The sequence below is a fragment of the Bombina bombina genome, chromosome 5, assembly GCF_027579735.1.
Source record: "Bombina bombina isolate aBomBom1 chromosome 5, aBomBom1.pri, whole genome shotgun sequence".
In the NCBI taxonomy this organism is placed as follows: domain Eukaryota; kingdom Metazoa; phylum Chordata; class Amphibia; order Anura; family Bombinatoridae; genus Bombina; species Bombina bombina.
The window spans coordinates 437,572,167-437,597,155 of record NC_069503.1 but is presented as its reverse complement, the minus strand read 5'-3'; positions in this window follow the sequence as shown (position 1 = coordinate 437,597,155).

Sequence of the window (24,989 nt, the reverse complement as noted above, 5' to 3'; positions counted from 1 at the left end):
ATTTGATACAATTGTTTGTAATGTCTCTTTAAAACTAAAGACGCCATTGCACAATAACATATATGAGCACTTCAGAGAAATACAAGCTCGAGGTTTATTTGCGAATAACAAAGCTGTAGTTTAACATTTATAAACAGATTATCAAAGTTACTGACATTCTTCCCGGAATTTTAACATTAATAAATATTGCGTGGGAAACGCATCTTCAAACACCAGATTAGCATATTTAAACATTAGTGTAATGTCACGCAATAGCACACAATCAATGTGCATTATAAATACATTTAATAGAGCAATGTCAATACTTCACAATCAATTTATTTAAAGAACAATAAAGACATACAATATTAAATGTGTATTTGTATTAAAGAAACAGACCGTTATTAAACCGAGAAATGTCTACAACATTAATAATGTGACAGGATGAGATTTTAAAGAGTATTTAATCATTAATATTTCACGGATCACGGATATTAAATCTGCGTCACACATATCCGCATGACAGGCCCATGAGTTACAAATAAGTCTACATGAAAAATGAAGTTACAGCACCACCAAGCGGTATGTGTAAGGAAGTTACTAAGATATGAAACATTAAGGAACGGCCAATCAGAGTTCATCACACAAACACAACTTGAGTCAGGATGGTCTCACAGACATTATAACAATATTTCAAAATTTTATCCAATCAGATGTACAGATAAATTGTCCCATGGTGCATCTCATGTTTACTTCACCATATAAAAGTCCATTACACGTTGCCATCTTTGTCAGTTCTCTAATGCCTGCAGGCAGTTTATATTATTATAATATATTTATTGTACAACCCAGCAGGCATGTCAGTTCCCAGGTTCACCAAGGAGGAGAGCGCTGCACTGGTCCACGCCGTCAAGGACTTTTATCCCCAGCTGTTTGGGAACAAGAGGAGCTCGACAGATGCGCCTGTTAAGAAGGCCCTCTGGGAGTCTATCACCAATGCGGTTAGATTGGTGTGTGACGTCCAGAGGACCCAGGATCAGATCATGAGGAGATTCGGAGATATGAGGTTGCGTTTATCGAAAAAAGTCAACCTCATAAGGGACTGGGTACAAGCCCGTAAAAGAGGGGGCCAAAGAAAGGCCCCGCGGAAACTGTACCTACTCCCTTATGAGGTGACTTTATGCGAGCTCCTCAATCTCCGGGTCCCCAAAAGATTTAGATCCTCGCCATCCTCGGCCTCCTCTTCTTCCCTCCCAGCTGCGGGATCTGAAAGTCCTGACGCGGGGGGACAGGGCAGATGCTTCTCCGTCCGGTGGCCTGGGAGGACCCGATAGAGAATCTGAACCAGGTAATTATCCAACTTCATATAATATTTATAATGTTAAAAATCCAAAATGTGTATTTAGTCAGATACTAAACCTATACAGATCTCACAACATACACTACATATGATGTTTAGATATCTGATTTTACATTAGTGATACATGAAATTGGAATGATGTTTATTGCGCTCTACAGAATATGCGTCACAGAGCGGAAATCTAATTTCGCATCCACGTTAACATGGGTTAGCGGAAAGTGGCATTGCTTTATACATGTTGGTCAAATGACGGATGCGTAATTCCGCTTGGAATCATTGCGCAATGATCGCGAAAATGGCATTTCTCATCCACGTTAACATGGGTTTGCGGAAAGTGGCATTGCTTTATACATGTTGTTAAAAATTAAATGGAAAATCTTAGATTAGTGAAGAATACAGTATTCTTATTTTAAATATTATATCTAATAAAAAACGAATAATACTAATAAATTATAACATATGGCCATCAATTGATGATTATGTAATAACAAGCATATATTCTTAAAGATACAGTAAACAACACAACTGATTGAAAATAAGAGTCCAGGATATATTTATCATTCATTTAATTGCGGAAACTATTAACTCATGGGACTACCAAAGGATTAATATTTTTCTATTGATTTGTTATTAATGTAAATATTTTAAACATGGCATGATTAGTATTAATGATATGCAATCCTCATTTAATATATTACAGATATGGATGTGGCTGCTGGATCCTCAAGCCAGGGCTTGTCACAGTATGGTATGTCTCATTTTAATTGACATTTGTCTTAGAAACATGGAATGAACATTACATACTAAATACACATTGTTCTATATTTATATGTAATGTCTATTTAATAGATGAAAATTATATAATTATTCGGATATACTTAAATAACATATTTGATTTTAATTGCATGCTCAATACCATTCATTACATCAACATATGGAGTAGATAATTCATTAACAAACAACAACATTGTGGAATCTATTTAATTTTAGATTAAAGGGATACTGAACTACAATTATTAATATTGTCTTTCACATACAGTATGCAATATTAATAAACATAAAATATAATACTATCATCATATGTGACATATTCTATTGCTAAATGTATTTTAAAATAAATAAAGTACGTTTATGTGCATCTAAATATTTGTTGACCAACCTGGGTTTATATTGATGATTGGTGGATACCTTCAACAAACAATATTTATTGAATCCAATATTCCTTATCTGCCTTTAAGATTAATATCGAACAACATTCGAATTATAATAGGAGTCAATGTTAAATCATTTTTTACAGTTTGAACATAGAAATCAATTATTTAAATTAATCATGTCAGTGTCCCTTTAAGACAAAATAGATTCATTCATCATTACATTATTTTTATTAAAAACTATTGATATATAAATCTAATTATCTGTTGGAGTTACTTTATATATATCTGCATACTCTAACAGCACCATGATTACATATTTGTAATAATAAAGTTTGTTATGTATTGTGATAAATATGTGTTGTGTCCTAAACAAGATTACTGTACATTGAAAAAATGGCTCGATGTGACACATGTTTGTTTAGATTTGTCAACAGATGCTCCTCAATATGTGGTTTGTGTGTATTCTTGTAACTTCTTAAGGAGCATATGACGGAATTATTCCGTCATAAAAACAATTGAGCTAAGTGAAAGCTGTGTCCTTAAAGGGTTAAGAACATTGATCATTGGGTATATTTAGATATGCAATAGCAGCATCTGAGATGAATTTGATGTCTAATGTAGTCTGACATTAAACATATGTTGAATACAGATATGTTTACAGAATCCCCTTGATTCAATCAAGCATTTTCTGGTGTAATGACTGCTCTATTCTTCACATTTTTAAAGTTGATTAATGTTAAAATTCTAGACAGATGTGATATAGTGATATCCAAAATGTGTTTAATAATATATATCTATATCATTCATAGAGAGAGTTGGTGTGGGGAGCCCACAGGAATCCAGCAGTGACATAGAGCCGCCTTTGCGGTCTCCTGGTAAGTCCATTGACTCATTTATATGTAATTGAAGGTGTATTGCTAATCAATATTATGATCATGATTCCGATGAAGCATAACATTATAAAAAATCATAGAATTTATCTTCTGATTATATATTTATTTTTTATATTGAGCGATTAATAATTTCTACTTTATTATTCTACACATTTGTTATTCATAAGATGTCTAACATATGTTTTTTTAAATTTTTTTTTTTTTTAACAACAGTCATCAAGTGATACACACATGAGAAATCTTAAATGTTCTATGTACTATGCTTTTATGAATTTAACATTAAGACAAACAATACATTAATATTCTGATTTATTGACAATAACAAATCTATTGTCATTTGTATGCTCCATCAAAATGATGTAAATCATAACTTTGTGTGTGTATATCTTTAATGCAACATTGATGTGCGTATTTGAGCAACAGTAACATATGTTATAATATCTGATCTTAAGGTGTACACAACATGTTATGTTTTACAGAGATTGATGTCACATGTGGGATGGAGGAGGAAGAGGCTGCCTTGGAGTCTGATGGTATGTGAAATATATCTATCATGTTTCCAACATGTTTCTTTTTTTGAAATCATTTTATTGAAGACATTCAAAGTCTACAGCTTTTTCCCTTTAAAAAAGGAATATTATTTGTCTGTTCAAATACACTACTGCCCCCTTTCTATATCAGGGCAGCATGAAAATCTGCTTGTATATATTTTTTTAAGAATATATAATTCATGCCATCATTATGTCACATGCATATTCCATGCCAAAACACAATAATAAGTTTCACATTGTACAGACAGTCATTGAGATTCATCTGAGTGCCTATATAGATACCATATCCTCATTTCAGAATAGTTTACAGATTCAAACACACTTCGAGGTATATTGAAAACATAATCAATTTTAAATGCGTTGATTTGATGTCAGGATGTATGAGATGTTAATATATTTCTTTTACATTTTCAGATGGATCCACCACTTCTGGTCATCTGGATTCCGCCCCTGCCCAGTCACAGACCCCTCCCCGTGCACACACCCCTGACCATGGCCACACCTCTGCACACACCCAGAGCCCTTCCCATCACCAAACCCATGACCATGCCCCGACCACTGCCAGCCCTTCCCATATTTCATATCCTGTCCCTCCCAAAAAACGCCCATACACCCCCCTTCGCCGCTCTCCCCGTATTCTGGCCCGTACAGCTGCCCAGACCCAAACTCCCCACTCCCCAGCTGTACGGCCTACCCTGGAGCAGCAGCTCACCACTCCCCAAATCCATTCCCATCCCTCCCCGAGCCAATCCCATCCCTCCCCCCTGTTTTAAACCTTCATTGTCCTGGGTGTCACGATTGTCCTTCCAGGCACAGCTGTAAGTATCATTCTAAATACACTTTATAAGATACTTAAAGGTACAGTGAAGTTAAATTGGTTAAATTGTGATTCAAATCCAGCATGCAATGTTAAGCCAATGTATAATAGAATACTCTTATGAATTATTCGTCATTCTCTTGATATATTTATTGAAAACAACTTATTTCCTATAATTAGTTTAAACAAATAAAATAAATGTGGCCTCATTTCTTTATTGTTGGATGAATGTATCCATCAACCAGCATGCAACAAACAAGGTTCATCAACAAATATTGGCTTCCATAAAAACCAACATTCTTGCATTCAAAATATAGCTTGACAATTAAAAACATATAATGAATATGTGTAATTTCTAAAGATTTGTCATGTCATGCTCTATCTGAATCAGTCCATTAAATATTTAGGTTCAGTGTCCCTTTAATTGGATATCACTACATATACCAAACACCACTACTTGGATCCAAAATTTTATGTCCCAAATGTGGATACATTATCTCTTGTCTAACCCAGTGGGAATGTAATTTCTTCTGGTTGCTATGTTTACACCAGCTTGTCCTCAATGCCAAAATGTTTAAGGATATGTGTGCCTACCACAGTCTAAATTGAATTTTTAAATTGCTAATGTAAGTACAATGTAAATCCTTTAACAAGATTTGATACACTCAAGCTGTATAAGTGGATCATCTAAAACCAATTAAAGGGTTCAACATGTTTGAGTAACATGAGCCTTTAATGATTTCTGTCTGTCTGAATAACCTAATCATGTGTAAAGAATATATGAAAAATAATTGATGTAAATAATTATTTGTCTTTATGATGACAATGTATGTATTAAAATCTTTTATTCTGTTGTGTAATTATCCTTAATATTAATTTTTATTTTATTTTAGGCTGTGACTCAGCATGGCTCATGCTAGAAGGGATAGCAAGAGTAGAGCAGGCCGTCCGTTGAGGAACGCAGCTGTCCTGAGAGGGATGAACGACACCATGCAGGCCCAGCTCCGGGTTCAGGACTTGACTCTGCGTGAAATTATGCAATTACGTTCAAGGCCTGAATCTGGAGCTGGACATGCACAGGACAATGAAGAGGATGACCAGTAAGTGGAGGATCTGGATATGCTCCATGGTGGCAGATATAATCCTCTGTCCACATGTTGAATTTGTATTTATATTGTTGCCATTTGGCCTTTTTATCAGTTTTTTGTTGTGCCTGTTGCACTCTTTTACCTTGTCATGTGTCTCCAATGAGCTATGCTGGCCCTTGGCAACTCTCTTCATGGACTGTGATGCACTGTGTTACCTTGTCATGTGTCTCCAATGAGGCTTATGCTGCCCTTGGCAACTCTCTTCATGGACTGTGATGCACTGTGTTACCTTGCCATGTGTCTCCAATGGGGCTATGCTGGCCTTGGCAACTCTCTTCATGGACTGTGATGCACTGTGTTACCTTGTCATGTGTCTCCAATGGGCTATGCTGGCCCTTGGCAACTCTCTTCATGGACTGTGATGCACTGTGTTACCTTGTCATATGGCTCATATTATTCCTTATTTTTACAAGATTATTTATAAACGTTGTGTATGTTTTCCTACATACTAATAAAATAAATTTTATTTCACAAATCTTTGTCCTCATTCTTCCTGTTATTTTTTGCAAGCTCTAGTTTATGTTGTTTATCCTTAAAGGGACCTAACAAATCTATTTGTTATAATGAAATCATATATGTAAGACAATAGTAAATGACTTTAAGATTAACATCTCCAATGTAATCTTATTATTTGTGTTTATATTATTTTCTCTTAGCTCTATCATTGCCTGATTATGATTAGCAGAGTAATTTCTTTATATATGTATATATATTTTTGTATTTGTGTATATATGTATATTTAAATGTTCATATCCATGTGTGTATTTATAAACTCTGCATGAATTGATGCACCTTTACCAAATGATCTGAGTATTGATACAATGATATAATCCCTGTAAAGTGTTCATTTTATTTAAATAGTATTGACTATGTGTATGCTCTTTTTAAAAACAAAATAATGTCCCTTTAAGTGATGTTGATCACTATTGTAAATGAATGTATTTCCATTTGTAAAGCGTTTTTGTCCTTTTTACAAGAACAAGGACATATAGTTTTATTAATAAACAATCTTAATTGTAATGTTGACAGCACCTGTATTTCATTTTCAAATCTATATTATTGTCAAAGTGTAACCAAATCAATCTCTGTGTGTAATACAAATAATGTAGATGATGAATATTAGTTAACTAATATGTTAACAAAATACATCTCCTCCCATATATGGCTATAGGTAGGCTGACCATAATTAAACTTGAATAAATGACACGTTTAAATCAATACATGTATAACTATTGTTATTCAACAACAATCCAAAGATATCTTAAAACATCAATGGCATATGTATTTCTCATGTGTATCTTTTAAATGTTAAAGATATACACCATAGCTATAGTTCAAGGGACAGTCAAGTCCGAAAAGATGATTCATAATTTGGTGACATTCCTAGATAGCAATCTACACACATACTAGTTCCTAAAATATAAATACGTTTCTTAATGATATGCCAAGATGTCACTGAGTCCTTGTATTGTCTGCGGTTTTTCAGCGATCTCGGATGCGCCATGTTGCTTAAGACGTCACCTGCCAGGCTGTCCAATGATTCCTTGTATTGACTGACGTTCTTAGCGTGATCAGGAATATGCTTTTATTGGATTGCGTTTTGACGCGATCAAGGATGCGCCTTTTTTTTTTTGGGCGTTCTTACGTGATCAATAATGTGCCTTTCATTGGATGGCGTTCTTACGTGATCAAGGAAGCGCCATGTTAAGACGGCCCATGTAAAGTTAAAAAAACGTGTGATTGGATTGCGTAGTCCCGCAATATTTGTGCACGTTAAAAACGTTTGTGACTGCATGCAATTTTAAAAAGCTTGCGAATATGTATTATTTGCATCATGTTACATTGTTGACCCGTAGCTGATAAAGACCAACACATTCTCTTTTGCTGGATGTCTGGTTGAATCAACGAACGAAAGCAAAATGTTTTCATGCATAGGAATTTTCTAGGCAAGTGCAAATCTCTACAGTCCATGTTTAATATGTTTGTCAACAATGTTCCTTTTTCTTAAAAATTAATGTTGTGTTTAATGTTGAACATATCTAATTAATAAATATGCGCTATTGTGTTTGAATAAAGTAATCAATATGCATTTATCATATGCTAAATATATGATGCCGACTTCTTCTAAATGTAATTTCGTTGTATATTTTATGAAAGGTTCATTAGACACTCACATTATAAATAAAAATATTTGATTTTGTCTCTAGTTAGATAGTCCATTGTTTACACCAATAGGTTTATTTTGTCTTGTGTTGTAAGAAAATGTAAGTAATTTTCTTACTCCTCGCAAAGCCAATGAGTTTCATGTGAGTACCATCTCCAGCTTTGTCCAGTTTGTGTAAAGGTTCTTTTCATATGTTAATGATGGGGTATTGTGTTTTACGGTTGTAATGGTGGTTCATCTATATTTAAAATATAGCTAACCCTATTTTATTTGCAAGTGTTTGAAGCTTTTTAATATTGCTATCAGTATATGTTAATCTTGTTGTTTGTAGTAGTGTCTATTACATACAGTTATGTAAAAAATATAGGATACTGTCCCTTGAATGCAAATGTTGTTTTTTTGTATCATGTATGAGATCCACATAGTTTAATCTTCAAATATATTTTTGTTAGCATATTTCACCCCCCACTCCTAAAAGGACTTTAAACCATATTCATTGTTAAAATAAAAATAGTTACAATAAAATATTAACACAATAATGTCTCTTAAAGAAAATAGACTTTATTTAACACGTCAATATAAATGTGATTTTCAAATATTTTTTTTGACAAAGTACATGTAGATATAGCAACAAGCTTAAAATGTGTTAGCATATGTAATGTTGTTAAAGGGACAGTTTCGAAAAAATTTTTTTTACATTATTCGAAAAGTCAATTCTGTAATAACAAGGATATCAAATGTTTCTCAACAATTGAACATTTGCTATCTAAATTTGCTATCTAAACCTATGAGGTTGGTGTGCTCATTTCTTAAATCTTGAAGAGTGCTTGTAATCATTATACAATTTGAGCACTAGAGGGCATTTGGATAGCATTTGTATATGTAAAATCTTGTGCTCATACAGCATATTATTGACCATGTATTGATCATTGATATCTAAAATGTTGTTATGTCAGAACAACAAATAAGTGGTCATTTTTCATAGTCATAGATACAAGGGTAAGCACATAAGTCACACATGTATTTCTCCATGTTTTGTTGTTTCAAACTTTATAATGCGTAATACAGTGTTTTCTTTGTAATCAATAATTTTCTGACTGTCCCTTTAAGCTGTGTTATTGGCATTCAAACTGTTATATGCCATCATGGATAATTGTTTATGGTAATTTAGTTAGCGATTCGGGAAACAGTTTGGACATCACATCACAGAAACCAATCAATATCATGAACAAGGATAGGTATGTGATGATGTGGTTTTCACACACTTATAACCCACACTCTGCAAAGAATCTTCCTACATGGACCCGGTCCCATAGAACGTCGATTATATACAGAGTGTGGTCCCACAAGTGTATGAAAACCACATCATCACATACCCTATCCATTACCCAAAAAAAAAAATTTAAGATGGAAAAAAATACTTACTTCCTCTTCCTTCCCCTCTTCCCACGGGGCTGAGGCTCTGGGAGAGGCAACTGCCGACTCCGAAGAGTCCTCCTTGGAGCTGTTGTGGGAGGAGTGGAAGGAAGAGTACTGGGACGACCAAGGTGAGGAGTAGATGGGCTGAGGAGGAGGAGGAGAAGATGGCTGAGGAGGAGGAGGAGAAGATGGCTGAGGAGGAGGAGGAGTAGATGGCTGAGGAGGAGGATGAGATGGGCCGGCAGGAGGAGATGGCCCAGCAGCAAGAGGCCCAGCAACAAGAGGCCCCAGCAACAGGAGGTAGACCAGCATGCGCCTCCACGGAAAAATGTGAACATTTCCTGATGAAGATTGAACATTCTTGTTTGTCCTTCTTGTATTGTATTCAGTATACTGATTATTTCGTTTTGGCCTTGAATTATTTGATTCTGCCCATCAAGTATTCTGCGTCGTCCTTCTATGTTTTCTATCCGGGAGGTACGCATCTGGTCTATGTACTCCAGTAGAACCCGCACCTCCGCTATTTCTTCTTGTTGTGCCTGTTGAACCCGTGCACGGCGGGGTGCCCGTGCACGGCGGAGTGCGGGTCTTTGAGGGACCTCGGGTTCCGCGGCTTCAGCGGCATCCTCCTGTGCTTCCGGGGCCTCTTGATCATCTCCCGTGCGCTGTTCGTCACGGGGGGGCCTCTTCCCTCCGAAGTGGGAATTCCTCACCACCACTCTCATCCCGGGGAGATGCAGGAGGCTGTGCTGCCTCGTCCCCAGACTCTGTATATTAAAAAAAAAATAAAAAAAGAAATGTATATATTAGCATATTTGCAAATAAAGGTTTAAATGACTTAGCTTACGATACAATTACAAATGCAGAATCATTAATCCACTTTGAAATCTAACAAACAATCAATTCTATTTCCGCTTTTTCTAAACAGTGTTTGTGATATCTGTGGTCAATGTGAATGTTTTTGCGTTTGTTTTCAGTCTGTTTAAATGCACACCTAACCTATAGCCTAGATACTGATGTAACCGCTAAGTAATAGAATGCGTGTAAACAGCGTAATAGCATTAATCGGATCTTAACACATGAAACCCAATGTTTTATCTTTCATGATTTATAAGCATACATTTAGTATCAACTTTCGAATGTACTTTTGTTATCTAATTAGCTTCATTCTCTGGATATTCTTTGCTGAAAAGCATATCTAAATATGTTTATAAGATTCTGATTGTTAGCTGAATATAGCTGCCTCCTGTGATTGTTTCACCGTGTGCATGGCTATTTCTTCATTAAAATATATCTCAAGAATGAATCAAATTATGTAATATAAGTACATTTGAATGTTTTGTCAAATTGTATTCGCTACCTCAATCATGAAAGTAAATGTTTGCGTATAGTGTCCCATTGAAATACATTCGTATGTGAAATTATTGTTCAATGAGCTTACCGTCAGATGAGAGTGGCAGGTTCCGGTATCGATTCCTCCGATACCGACTACTTCCACTCGGAGATGCTGGGCCGCAACATTTCCTCCCATCTGCAGTACTCCATTTCAAGGGCAGGGCCGCCACGGTCCCTGCGGCATGTCGGGCCTCCAGGCTTAACTTTTTTTAAGTCAAGTTTACAGTCCCGGTACCCGATGTTTGATGGAATCCATATCCCGGGTTCCGGCAACCCACTGCATTGACTGCATTCCGAATCTCGTTCCAGAGCCTCCTCCTGTCAGTCGGGGTAGTCTTCTGGTGCTGCAGCATCCTATACCTGGCCATATAGGCCTCTACGAGGGCCTCCTTCTCCTCCATCGTAAACCTCGCCTCCCTAGTCGCCTTGGCCTTCCCCTGTGACGATGCCCTCTGTTTCCCGGACGGTGAAGCCCTACTCTGGACCGCCACTGGGCCCAGCCACTTGGTCATCTTGAACCAAGTGGCTGGGTCCACCCACCGCTTCCACCCCCGCTTCCTGCCCCCCTTCCTGCCCCCCTTCCTGCCCTGTTCCTCTCCCCCTCCCTCTACCTGTCCCCTGCCTGGCCTCCATCTCCTCCCTAAACTAAACCCCAAATAATAAAAAAAAAGTGAGTGTGATGAAATGAAAGGGGGTCAAAATAAAGAACTAAAAAGACAAAAAAGGTGCTTAAAGTGTGAGGGATGTAAAAAAAACAAAGAGGGTAAGGAGTATTTAAATAAACGAAAAGAATAAGACTAAAAGGAGGATATGTAAACTAAATGTAACTAGGGGATGGGTATGGGATGGGTATGGGGTATGGGATAAGAGTAATGGGATGAAAGGGAATGGGACTACAAGGAATGGGGTATGGAGTGTAGTATGAGGGGGGTAGGGGGTATGGAGTGTATGTAGTGTTATTGATAAGTGTATGTATGTATTGAATGTGTTTGCGTGTAAATGTGTTAAGTGTACAGATAAATCACTCGCTCGCTAACTAACACTACTTCTAATTCTCAATAACAAACACTCCCACTAACGCTCACTAACTACCACTAACTGACGCTCACACTAACAACTATCACTAATAACTCCCACTAAATCACTCACGCCTCCCCACTAACAGACTCCTCTCCCACTCCCGCTAACTCCCACTAACTCACTCACTCTCTCACGCTAACACTACCAACTGACTATCTCACGCTAACACTACCAACTGACTATCTCACGCTAACACTACCAACTGACTCTCTCACGCTAACACTACCAACTGACTCTCTCACACTAACACTAACTCACTCTCAAAAAATCGCAAAATCTCTATTCTTAAATCTCCAAAGACCCACCAGCAACACAGTCAAAGAAGCCCTGCTTGTGTGGTGCTTATATACCCTGTGTAAATGTTTAATGATGTCCCAATTTCCATTGTAATTAGTGTTCAGGTGTGCTTTATTAGCAATTAATATTATTGCAATGTGTATTAGGTGTGTTAATTTGCGCATGCTCATTTTGAGTTGGTATTTGTGGAATGTGTAGAATGCGATGATGTCCTAGTGGTCGTTTTCTCTAACATTGTCCAATAGTATTCTTTTAAATGTGAATTTGCGATGGTGTGTTCTTCGTGAAGTGTTGTATATGTATGTTTTTCATAATATATAATGATATTGAATGCGATTTTTTTTTTAGTGTATGTATATATTTTTTAATCCTTGTTGTTATTGTGCGATTTTCCGCATCTTAAAGTATATGCGTATTCCCCGTATAAATAGTATTAAAACTTCCCCCGCTTGTGAATGTGTAATGCTTGTGTGCTTTGTTGATTGATTGATGTTGTGACATTTGCGGCGTGTTATTGTTGTGCATGATGTGGTATGCGTCATATGACCGAGCTGTGCGTATTCTCGCGAGATCGAGTGTTAGGTAAAAAAAGCTATTTTTTGCCTTTCCCATTGATCTCTATGGGAGACTGTCTAACGCGGGCAGGATTACGCGTGTGACATACACGCGTTAGGAGCATCGTTAGATGGTCTTATATTAACTCTAAATACCGGAGTCAAACAATGCCGTGCGTTAGACATAAAACACGCGTGGCGTTAACAGCCCATCTACCGCCGAACTCTAAATCTAGCCGTAAATATCCCTATCTTAGTTTTTTTTTTCTTTTCAGAAACAATAAGGGGCATAAGTCTACGTGTACATTCTTCCAAAATACCATTCCATCTGCTAATAAATTCAATATTGTCATGTCCAAAAGTGGAGTTTTTAAGGATTCTAAGACCTCTAGGAGTAATATCATCTTTCATAGATCTTTCTAGTATAGTTATCTCTAGCTGATATTTGGTCTCTTTAATTAATAGGTTTTCTAAATCCTTCAAGGGACAGTCCAAAAAAAAGTTCATGATTCAATTAGGGCATGTAATTTTAACCCCTTAACGACCAACGACGTATGGGGTACGTCCTGCCAAAAAAATGCAGTTAATGACCAAGGACGTACCCCGTACGTCGTTGGACCTTGAAAGCGGTGGAAGCGATCCTGATCACTTCCAGACGCTTTCATGTTATTGCAGTGATGCCTCGATATTGAGGCATCCTGCAATAACTGTTTTTAGCCATCCGATGCAGAGAGAGCCACTCTGTGGCCCTCTCTGCATCGGCTATCCATGGCCGTTATCGTTGGTGGGTGGGAGCTCATCTAGGGAGGTGGGTGGGCAGTCATTGGTGGAGGAGGGGGGAGGGATCTTGTGCGGGTGCAAACAGCAAAAATATGCTGTAGATCTGAGGGTGGGAGAGAGGACTGAGGAGGGTGGTATTTTAAAATTAAGTGATCTGGGAGAGGGTGGGGGGTTGGATGTTGAGGGGGGGCAGCTACACTACAGAAATAAAGAAAAATATTTAATAAAATAATAAAAATTAAAAAAAAATACATTGTTATTGCAAACTGGGTACTGGCAGACAGCTGCCAGTACCCAATATGGCGCACAATAAGGCAGAGGGGGGGGGTTTAAAGAGCTGTCTTGGGGGGGATTAGGGAGGTTGAGGGGCTAAGGGGGGAGTCCTACACCGCAGAATAATTAAATTTTTAAAAAAAAAAGCCTAACCCCCCAAAAAAACTTTTATTTTAGTACTGGCAGACTTTCTGCCAGTACTTAAGATGGCGGGGACAATTGTGGGGGGGGGGAGGCAAGGGAGCTGTTTGGGAGGGATCAGGGGGTGGAATGTGTCAGTTGGGAGGCTGATCTCTACACTAAAGCTAAAATTAACCCTGCAAGCTCCCTACAAGCTACCTAGTTAACCCCTTCACTGCTAGACATAATATACGTGTGATGTGCAGAGGCATTTAGCGACCTTCTAACCACCAAAAAGCAACTCCAAAGCCATATATGTCTGCTATTTCTGAACAAAGGGGATCCCAGAGAAGCATTTACAACAATTTGTGCCATAATTGCACAAGCTGTTTGTAAATAATTTCAGTGAGAAACCTAAAATTGTGAATAATTTGATCGCATTTGGCGGTGAAATGGTTGCATGAAATATACCAAAATGAGCCTAGATCAATTCTTGGGGTTGTCTACTACACTAAACTAAAGCTAAAATTAACCCTGTAATCTCCCTACATGCTCCCTAATTAACCCCTTCACTGCTGGGCATAATACACGTGTGGTGCGCAGTGGCATTTAGCGGCATTCTAATTACCAAAAAGCAATGTCAAAGCCATATATGTCTGCTATTTCTGAACAAAGGGTTTCCCAGAGAAGCATTTAAAACCATTTGTCCTATAATTGCACAAGTTGTTTGTAAATAATTTCAGTGAGAAACCAAAAGTTTGTGAAAAAATTTGTGAAAAAGTGAACTATTTTTTTTATTTGATCGCATTTGGCGGTGAAATGGTGGCATGAAATATACCAAAAATGGACATAGGTCAATACTTTGGGATGTCTTCTAAAAAAATATATATATACATGTCAAAGGATATTCAGGGATCCCTGACAGATATCAGTGTCCCAATGTAACTAGCGCTAATTTTGAAAAAAAAAGTGGTTTGGAAATAGCAAAGTGCTACTTGTATTTATTGCCCTATAACTTGCAAAAAAAGCAAAGAACATGTAAACATTGGGTATTTCTAAACTTAGGACAAAATTTAGAAACTATTTAGCATGGGTGTTTTTTGGTGGTTATAGATGTGCAACAGATTTTGGGGGTCAAAGTTTGAAAAAATTGTTTTTTTTTCATTTTTTCCTCATATTTTATAAAAAAAATTATAGTAAATTATAAGATATGATGAAAATAATGGTACCTTTAGAAAGTCCATTTAATGGCGAGAAAAACGGTATATAATATGTGTGGGTACAGTAAATGAGTAAGAGGAAAATTACAGCTAAACACAAACACTGCAGAAATATAAAAATAGCCTTGGTCCCAAACGGTCAACAAATGGAAAAGTGCTCTGGTCACTAAGAGGTTAAACAACTTTCCAGTTTGCTTTATCACCAATTTTGCTTTGTTCTCTTGGTATTCTTAGTTGAAAACTAAATCTAGGAGTTTCATATGCTAATTTCTTAGACATTGAAGGCCGCCTCTAATCAAAATGTATTTTGACAGTTTTTTACCACTAGAGGGAGTTAGTTCATTTGTTTCATATAGATAACATTAAACTCATGCACATGAAGTTATCTAGAAGTGAGCACTGATTGGCTAAAATGCAAGTCTGCCATAAGAACTGTAATAAGGGGCAGTTTGCAGGGCATAGATACAAGATAATTACAGAGGTAAAACGTGTATTTTTATAACTGTGTTGATTATGCAAAACTGGGGAATGGGTAATAAAGGGATTATCTATCTTTTTAAACAACAAAAATTCTGGTGTTAAACTAGTCAAATCAGCATTATTACTACATGAGTTATTCACAGTATTAAAAAAAAAAATCTTCCGTGATAGAGAATTTTTTTCTCCTAATATCAAATACAGACATGATGTTAAACAAAAAATAAACAGTGATAAATAACAAGCACAATATATATGGGCAAGGGGCAAGACACAAGGCAAGTACTCTTGTAATACTATGTTTTATGTATCTCATTGTATCCTTTTGCAAGTGCTGCTGTAACACTGTGTCTTATGTGCTTACTTGGTTCCCACTTTCATAATAATGCTCAATATCTTCATAATCCTTTTTGCTACCTCTTGTCTCTATAACAAACTACATTACTCAATTACTCCTTCTCCCTCTCCACCTGCACTGTTCATTAGCCCATTTCTCTTATACTCACCTTACTTTTGTACTCATGAATTTTACCTATTTCTAAACACTCTCTCTCCCCCTTGCACTTCAGCCAAAAAACAGTCTCATTACTGCAAATCTGCTTCTCATCTCATGTCACAATCCCTCTTGCTCATACTAGCTGCTGGCGACATCTCCCCTAATCCTGGTCCCTCACAACCTCCTAGCCTTTCACATCCTTGTGTGCCTTTCAATAGACTTCATAAACAAAACTCTGGTAACCTTAATCGCATTCCTCTTACATCTAAAAACCCCTCCCCCTTCACTTGTGCACTCTGGAACTCTCTCTCCATGATCTCTTTATCTCCCACTCTCTTAAACCTTCTGGCTCTTACGAGAAACCTGGCTCTCTGCTTCAGACACAGCATCCACTGCTGCACACTGTCACATGGGGTCTCCATTTCAGCCAACACTCCTAGGTCTGGCAATAGACAAGGAGGTGGGTGTCCGGTATTTTACTTTCCTCTCGTTGCACCTTCCAACAATACAGCCCTTCTCTTCACTCACATTTTCTTCTTTGAAGCACACATGATTCGGTTATTCTCTCCCTCTCTATACGTGTTGCAGTCATATACCGCCCCCCTTGCTCCCCATCTCAATTTTTAAATCACTTTGCTGCCTGGCTTCCTTATTTCCTTTCCTCAGACACCCCTGCCCTCATTTCTTGGCAACTTTAACATCCCTCTTGACATCCCACTGCCTCCTCTGCAAAACAACTTCTTCAACTGACTTCCTCTTTCGGCGCTGTCACAATGGACTGACTCTCCCACTCACAAAGATGGTCATTCCCTTGATCTGACTTTCACCTATCGATGCACTCTTTCAAATTTAACAAACTCCCCTTTTCCTCTCTCTGACCATCATCTCCTAACTTGCAACATCACTTCCCTACCTACAACTACACTCTCTCTACCCCTCACACCAAACTTCACAGAAGCACTAAGTCACTAGATCTGCATCAGCTCGCTAGCTCTCTCAACCTCTCCTCTCATCCATCACCTCCTTTCCTGCCCTGACCAATCTATCTGCCAGTATAATTCCCACCCTTACATCGGTCATTGACACCTCTGGCCCCTCCAACCTTAGCTCAGAACCACACTCTCATCCTCAGCCCCTGGCATACTCCTCTGACACAATACCTACGCAGATGCTCCCGTACTGCTGAGCGACATTGGAGGAAATCTCAGGAGTTTCAGCTGACTTTCTTCACTACAAGTTCATCCTGAACTCCTACTATTCTGCCGCTTAATCTTTATAAGCAACAATATTTTTCTAATCTCATCTTTACTCTTTCCTCTAACCCTAAACGTCTGTTCTTCACAGTGCAACACTCTTCTCCGCCCCACCCCCACCTCCTAACACAACCTCTCTCTCAGCTCAAGATTTTGCCCAGCCACTTCAACAACAAAATTGATTCCATCAGAAGTGAAATCAGCTCTCAACATACTTCCAATCTCCCATCCCCTCAAATGCTCACGATCACCCAAAACCCAAATATCCACAAATGCAGCTCTTTTGCCGCTGTTAATGAGGATGAAGTTTCTGCCTTTATACTTTCCCCCCACCTCAACTACCTGTCCCAACGACCCCATCCCCCTCACAGCTACTCCCCTCCCTCTCTTCTACCCTCACCCCCATACTCACACACATTTTCAACCTCTCCCTCAGCACTGGTATATTTCCCTCATCTCTAAAACATGCACTGGTCAAACCTATCCTCAAAAAAAACCTTCCCTCGATCCAACCTCCCCTTCCAATTACCGCCCTATTTCCCTACTCCCTCTTGCCTCAAAGCTCCTTGAAAAGCTAGTTTACGCACCTCTATCCCATTTCCTTACACTAAACTCTCTTCTTGACCCACTGCAATCCGGATTTCGTTCCCATCACTCTACAGAGACAGCAATTGTCAAGGTTACCAATGACCTACTTACAGCAAAATCCAAAGGCCACTTCTCTCTGCTTATCCTCCTTGACCTGTCTGCAGCCTTTGACACTGTTGACCACCCTCTTCTGCTCCAAACCCTCCAATCCTTTGGCATCTGTGACACAGCTCTCTGGTGGTTCTCTTCCTATCTGACTAACCATACATTTAGTGTAGCCTTCTCCGGGACATCCTCTGCCCCGTTACCACTTTCTATTGGGGTACCTCAAGGCTCTGTCCTCGGTCCCCTTCTCTTTTCAATCTACACGTCATCACTAGGTTCCTTAATAAAGTCCCATGGGTTTCAATAACATTTTGTATGCCGATGGACACCCAAATCTACCTCTCTGCACCAGACCTACCTCCTTCCTTACTAACCCATGTCACTAACTGTCTTTCTCACATCTCATCTTGGATGTCCTCTCACTACCTTAAGCTAAATCTCTCCAAAACTGAACTCCTTAATTTTCCCCCTTCTTCCAATGTCTCCACCCCCAAAATTTCTATAACTGTTGATAATTCCATCATTACCCCTACCCCACACGCCCGATGTCTTGGGGTCACACTTGACTCAGATCTTTCCTTCACTCCTCACATTCAGTCCTTGGCTAAAGCCTGCCGCTTCCACCTTAAAAACATCACTAAAATTAGACATTTCCTTACACAAGATACAACCAAGATTTTAATCCACTCTCTCATCCTTTCCCGCTTCGACTACTGCAACTCTGTCATCTCTGGTCTACCTAGCTGCCGCATAGCTCCTTTACAATCCATTATGAATGCCTCAGCCAGGCTCAGCTTCCTTACTCGTCGCTCTTCATCTGCTGCACCTCTCTGCCAATCCCTTCACTGGCTAACTCTTGCCTCTAGGATTAAACATAAAATCCTCACCCTGACATATAAAGCTCTGAACTGCACTGCTCCCCCCTACATCTCACAACTTGTCTCCAGATACTCTCCCTCCCGTCCCCTTCGATCAGCTCAGGATCTCCTCCTCTCCTCCTCTCTTGTTACTTTCTCACATTCCCGTTTACAGGACTTCTCCAGACTGGCCCCCATCTTGTGGAATTCCCTGCCTCGCTCCATAAGACTCTCCCCTAGTTTTAACAGCTTCAAGCACTCCCTAAAAACTCTACTATTCAGGGATGCATACAACCAACACTAACCTTTCCTAACTCCATTGCTTTCCCCTTGAACCCCTTAGAATGTAAGCCTATGGGCCCAGCTGTTTACAGATCGCTTCATAAGAGCCGACTACAACAGTGAAACTCTCCCACTTGACCCCTACAAAAGCTATCCTGTATACCGACTATGTTTACAGCGCTGCGGAATCTGTTAGCGCTCTACAAATTCCTGATAATAATAATAATTATATATATATATATAAAAAGAAGTCTTGACTGACTCATAAACACCCAGCTCAAACCATTTTACCTAGGAACGTGAAATTTGGAAGGCACGCTGTTTTTATGACGTAGGCACCCACTAAGGAAGGATTTTTGGAAATTACATCCCTAAGGGGGTGAAAAAGGGGGTGAACTTTTTTATGAGGATACCTATATCTCAAAAACTGACGATGTTACAGACGGGAAAATTGGTATTTAGATTCTCCTTGAAAAATAAAGAAAAACTTGTTTAACCATTTCCCCAAAATCCACTTAAGGGGGGTCAAAAGGGGGGGGGCTGATTTATGAGGATACCTATATCTCAAAAACCGACTGTTACAGACGTGAAAATTGGTATTTAGATTCAACTTGAAAAATACAGAAACAAGTGTTTTAACATTAAGGGGGCTCAAAAGAGGGGGGGGACTGATTTATGAAGATACCTATATCTCAAAAACCAAAGATGCTACAGACGTGAAAATTGGTATTTAGATTGTCCTTGAAAAATAAAAATTTATGTGTAGTGTGATAGGAGCGCCTAAAGGTGGATTCCTGCTGCTAAAAAAGTTCTTCCCTCAAAGAGAACTAAATGGGGTTTATTTAGCAGCGCTAAAAAAAGCTAGGAAATGATGATACCAATCTAATTTATGTTTTATACAATCTATTTTATTTAAAAATTCTTATAACACATAAAAACAACAGCAAATGCTTTTCCTAATTAATAAAGGGACGTCTCCCTTATACAACACTTATAAAAACAGACTAGAACCATATAATCCTAGAATTCCAGGTATAAAGGAATTAATTCTATAGATAACATATGGCAAGCAACAAATTTCTAAGATAAATGGTGAATTGAATATTTAAAAGGCACAAATGTATCAATCCTAACAGCTTTACAGTTCTTCAGTAACAAATACAGTTATAAAGTTACACAGTTACTTTCCTTGGACATATAATTGGCTCAGGTGTGCTGGATAGTTAAAAAGGCAAAAAACAGCCAATATTCTGATTTAGGTGCCAAAGCAATCGTGGTTAATGGAAATGGTTAATTTAACAAATGAATACCTTGATGTCTTTAAAGTTCAGTTTGCGTGTTTTAAAAAACGTAGTGCAAATTAGTGTAGAGGTACCTTAATCTGTCCTGGTTGCAACCGCTGATATTCTTCACTGTGAGGTATTCACAGACTGTTTGTTCCTGGTGCTTCTGATAAGTCACCTGACCTTCTCTTTGATTCAGAGGTCAGGGGTGATGATCCGTTCTGGTGATGTAGTTATCCTTTTTTTTGTTTTCCTTTCTTCTTATAGCCCAAATATTGTTTTCATCTGTGTTCCCTCAGACTTCTTAAGGTTTGAAGAAATCTTTGGTCAGTGTTTAGCAGTAACACCGTATTCCCTGAAGTTACCAAAGGTAGATTTTAACTTGCAGGGTCAGGAGAAAAGTTTAAAGTTGCAGGGTCACACAGCTTTGTGACAGTAGTAAATGAAGTTTAGTAGAGTGTAGCAGGTCCCATTCAACGCGTTTCACCCTTTTGGGCTCTTGATAAAGCCCAGAAGGGTGAAACGCGTTGAATGGGACCTACTACACCAGGACAGATTAAGGTACCTCTACACTAATTTGCACTACTTTTTTTAAAACACGCAAACTGAACTTTAAAGACATCAAGGTATTCATCTGTTAAATTAACCATTTCCATTAACCACGATTGCTTTGGCACCTAAATCAGAATATTGGCTGTTTTTTGCCTTTTTAACTATCCAGCACACCTGAGCCAATTATATGTCCAAGGAAAGTAACTGTGTAACTTTATAACTGTATTTGTTACTGAAGAACTGTAAGCTGTTAGGACTGATACATTTGTGCCTTTTAAATATTCAATTCACCATTTATCTTAGAAATTTGTTGCTTGCCATATGTTATCTATAGAATTAATTCCTTTATACCTGGAATTCTAGGATTATATGGTTCTAGTCTGTTTTATAAGTGTTGTATAAGGGAGACGTCCCTTTATTAATTAGGAAAAGCATTTGCTGTTGTTTTTATGTGTTATAAGAATTTTTAAATAAAATAGATTGTATAAAACATAAATTAGATTGGTATCATCATTTCCTAGCTTTTTTTAGCGCTGCTAAATAAACCCAATTTTTTCTTCTTGAAAAATAAAAAAACATGTGTTTTACCAGTTCCCCAAATCCATTTAAGGGGGGTTAAAAGGGGGGGGGCTGATTTATGAGGATACCTATATCTCAAAAATAAAAAATGTTACAGACGTAAAAATCAGTGTTTAGATTGTCCTTGAAAAATAAAGAAATACATGTTTTAACATTTACTGAAAATCCACTTAAGAGGGGTCAAAGGGGGCCTGATTTATGAGGATACCTATATCTCAAAATCCGACGATGTTACAGACGTGAAAATTGGTATTTAGATTCTCCTTGAAAAATAAAGAAAAACTTGTTTTACCATTTCCCCAAAATCCACTTAAGGGGGTCAAAAGAGGGGGCTGATATATGAGGATACCTATATCTCAAAAACCGACAATGTTACAGATGTGATAATTGGTATTTAGATTGTCCTTAAAAAATAAAAAAACACATGTTTTACTATTTCCCCAAAACCCACTTAAGGGGGGTCAAAATTGGGGGGCTGATTTATGAGGATACCTATATCTCAAAAATCAAAAAAGTTACAGACGTGAAAATCGGTATTTAGATTCAACTTGAAATATAAAGCAACAAGTTTTTTAACATTTCCTGAAAATCCACTTAAGGGGGGTCAAAAGAGGGGGGGCTGATTTATGAGGATACCTATATCTCAAAAACCAAAGATGTTATTGGTATTAAGATTGTCCTTGAAAATAAAAAAAAAACACTTGTTTTACCATTTCCGCAAATCCATTTAAGGGGGGGTCAAAAGGGGGGGCTTATTTATGAATATACCTATATCTCAAAAATCAAAAATGTTACAGACGTGAAAATCGGTATTTAGATTCAACTTGAAAAATAAAGGTACAAGTGTTTTAACATTTCCTGAAAATCCACTTAAGGGGGGTCAAAAGAGGGGGGGCTGATTTATGAGGATACCTATATCTCAAAAACCAAAGATGTTACAGACACGCAAATTGGCATTTAGATTACAAGAAACACAGAGAATGAATGAAAACTCAAGAAGTTCATGCCAGCGAGTGTGCAACTCGAAAGGGCACACATGTAAGGGCACACTTTGTTGCGAGTGGTCAAATTTTTCGCTCATTTTTTTCAAATCATAAAATCCATGCAAGCGAAGCCGTGGGCAACAGCTAGTCAATAATAAATGTGATGAAAAAGGATATACAGTGTCAAACGATGCAGGAGTTTCTGATTTCACAATATCTCAAAGTAAAAAGAAACAACTTAACCTTGAGCTACATAATTCAAAAATGTGAACAAATTTACTCACATAACCTTGAGCTATCTTAAGCTCAAGTGCTGTGCAGTCCTGATTCACAAAGCTGTCAGGATCAGCTCTCCCAGTGTTAAGTGAAATATTGCTGCCAATTCGTTGCTGTGTCTCAGAATACAAAAAAAGAAGCCAATAGTGTGATACTGTGATTGACCGATATTGTGTAACTCAATAGAAATGTACTCACACTTTTCAGGAGGTATAAATCAGCTCCTGATATATCTGCAGACCTGATATAGACTATCAGGGAAACCAACAATGGAATAAAGTCCGGTATATTAAAAATGTATTTATTAAAACTTTAAAAAGTGTTTAAAAACATCAAATGAATATCAGGACATGTAGTCACTAAGGGCAACATATATATATATATATATATATATATATATATATATATATATATATATATATATATATATATATATAAATTTATATTTATAAATACTTAGAACATACTCTGCCATGTGCAGAACATTGGAATGTGAAATATTAGTTAAAACCTTTATTAAATATGGATATTGCATTATCAAGTTTTCATCTACTTAATGACAAAAGGCTCTAATGCACTTATATATCTGAATATGTGTAATATGTCTGTAAATACATATATACAAATATAAATACATTACTATATATGTACACACACATATATATATATATATATATATATATATATATATATCCATCTTTAGACATTTATATGTATGTATCTCAATGTTAAATAAGTTTTATTAGACACTCAATATGAGTGTAAGTGTACTTTGTAATGTATTTTTGAAGTGTTTGTGCAACTTTTTAATTTCGCCAAACAGTTAACCACAGCTCTGAAATTGCGGTAAGGATTCTAGTGTAAATCAAGATTCACTCAACTTGTAATATCAGCTCAATTTAAACAGCCTGCAAACAATCTCGAAAACCCTAGGGCAATCCTAATCTAGCCCTTAATTTTCTCTATTGTCCATTTACCAGTAGAACTCATTCTGGGCTAGATAACACGTGGAACAGTAATTAACGCTCCCACTCTAGCGTTAAAGCTATAGGATAGTCAAAATTAAAGTCACATGATTCAGATAGATGATGTAATTTTAAGACACTTTTAAATTAATTTTTATTTTCAAATAGTCTTTCTTTCTCTTGGTATCTATTGTTGAAAAAAATATGCACATATCCTACACTAGTGGGAGCTAGCTACTGATTGGTGCCTGTACACATTTGTCTCTTGTAATTGGCTAACTAGATGTGTTCAGCTAGCTGCCATTAGTGCAATGCTGTTCCTTCAGCAAATGATAACAAGAGAATGAAGCAAATTTGATAATAGAAGTAAATTGAAAAGTTGTTTAAAATTGTATGTTCTACCTGAATCATGAAAGAAAATTCGCTAGAGGTTAACTTTTTGCACTCGTTGTGTAGCTCTGGTATTACAAGTTGAAAGTTAAAATTTTGAGCTTGCACGAAAAATTAACCAGAGGATATTGCGTTAACTATATCACAGTAACACCATTGAAATCAATAGAGCAAAGATATGAAAAAACTAACACCTACAATCACACGTTATCCCCCATTACAATAAGCCCCTTATTCTAATGACTCCTAAACAGCAACAACCCCCACCACAATAAACTCCTATACTCTATTAACCCCTAAACCACCACATATCCCACCGCAAATTACCCCCTGACACTAGTAATTCCTAAATCGCCACAATGCCCTCTGCAAATGACCCCGCTCCACTAGTAACCCCTAAACCATCACAGAGCCCACACGCTATATAAACTCCCTACACTAGTAACCTCTAAACTGCCACAACCCCCATTGCAAACTACCTCCTAACCTTCTAACCTATTAACCCCTATCTTAAAAAACCCATAGCAAAATATCCCTTAACCTATTAACCCCCTAACCTCCATTGCAAAATGCTGCCTAACCTCCTAACAGCTAAGTCCCCCAAGACTCCTAACCTAAGACCGAATAAGTTAAAAAAAATAAACACTACCATTGCAAAAAAAAATGTAAAAAGCACTAGCATTACACAAAAATTACCAA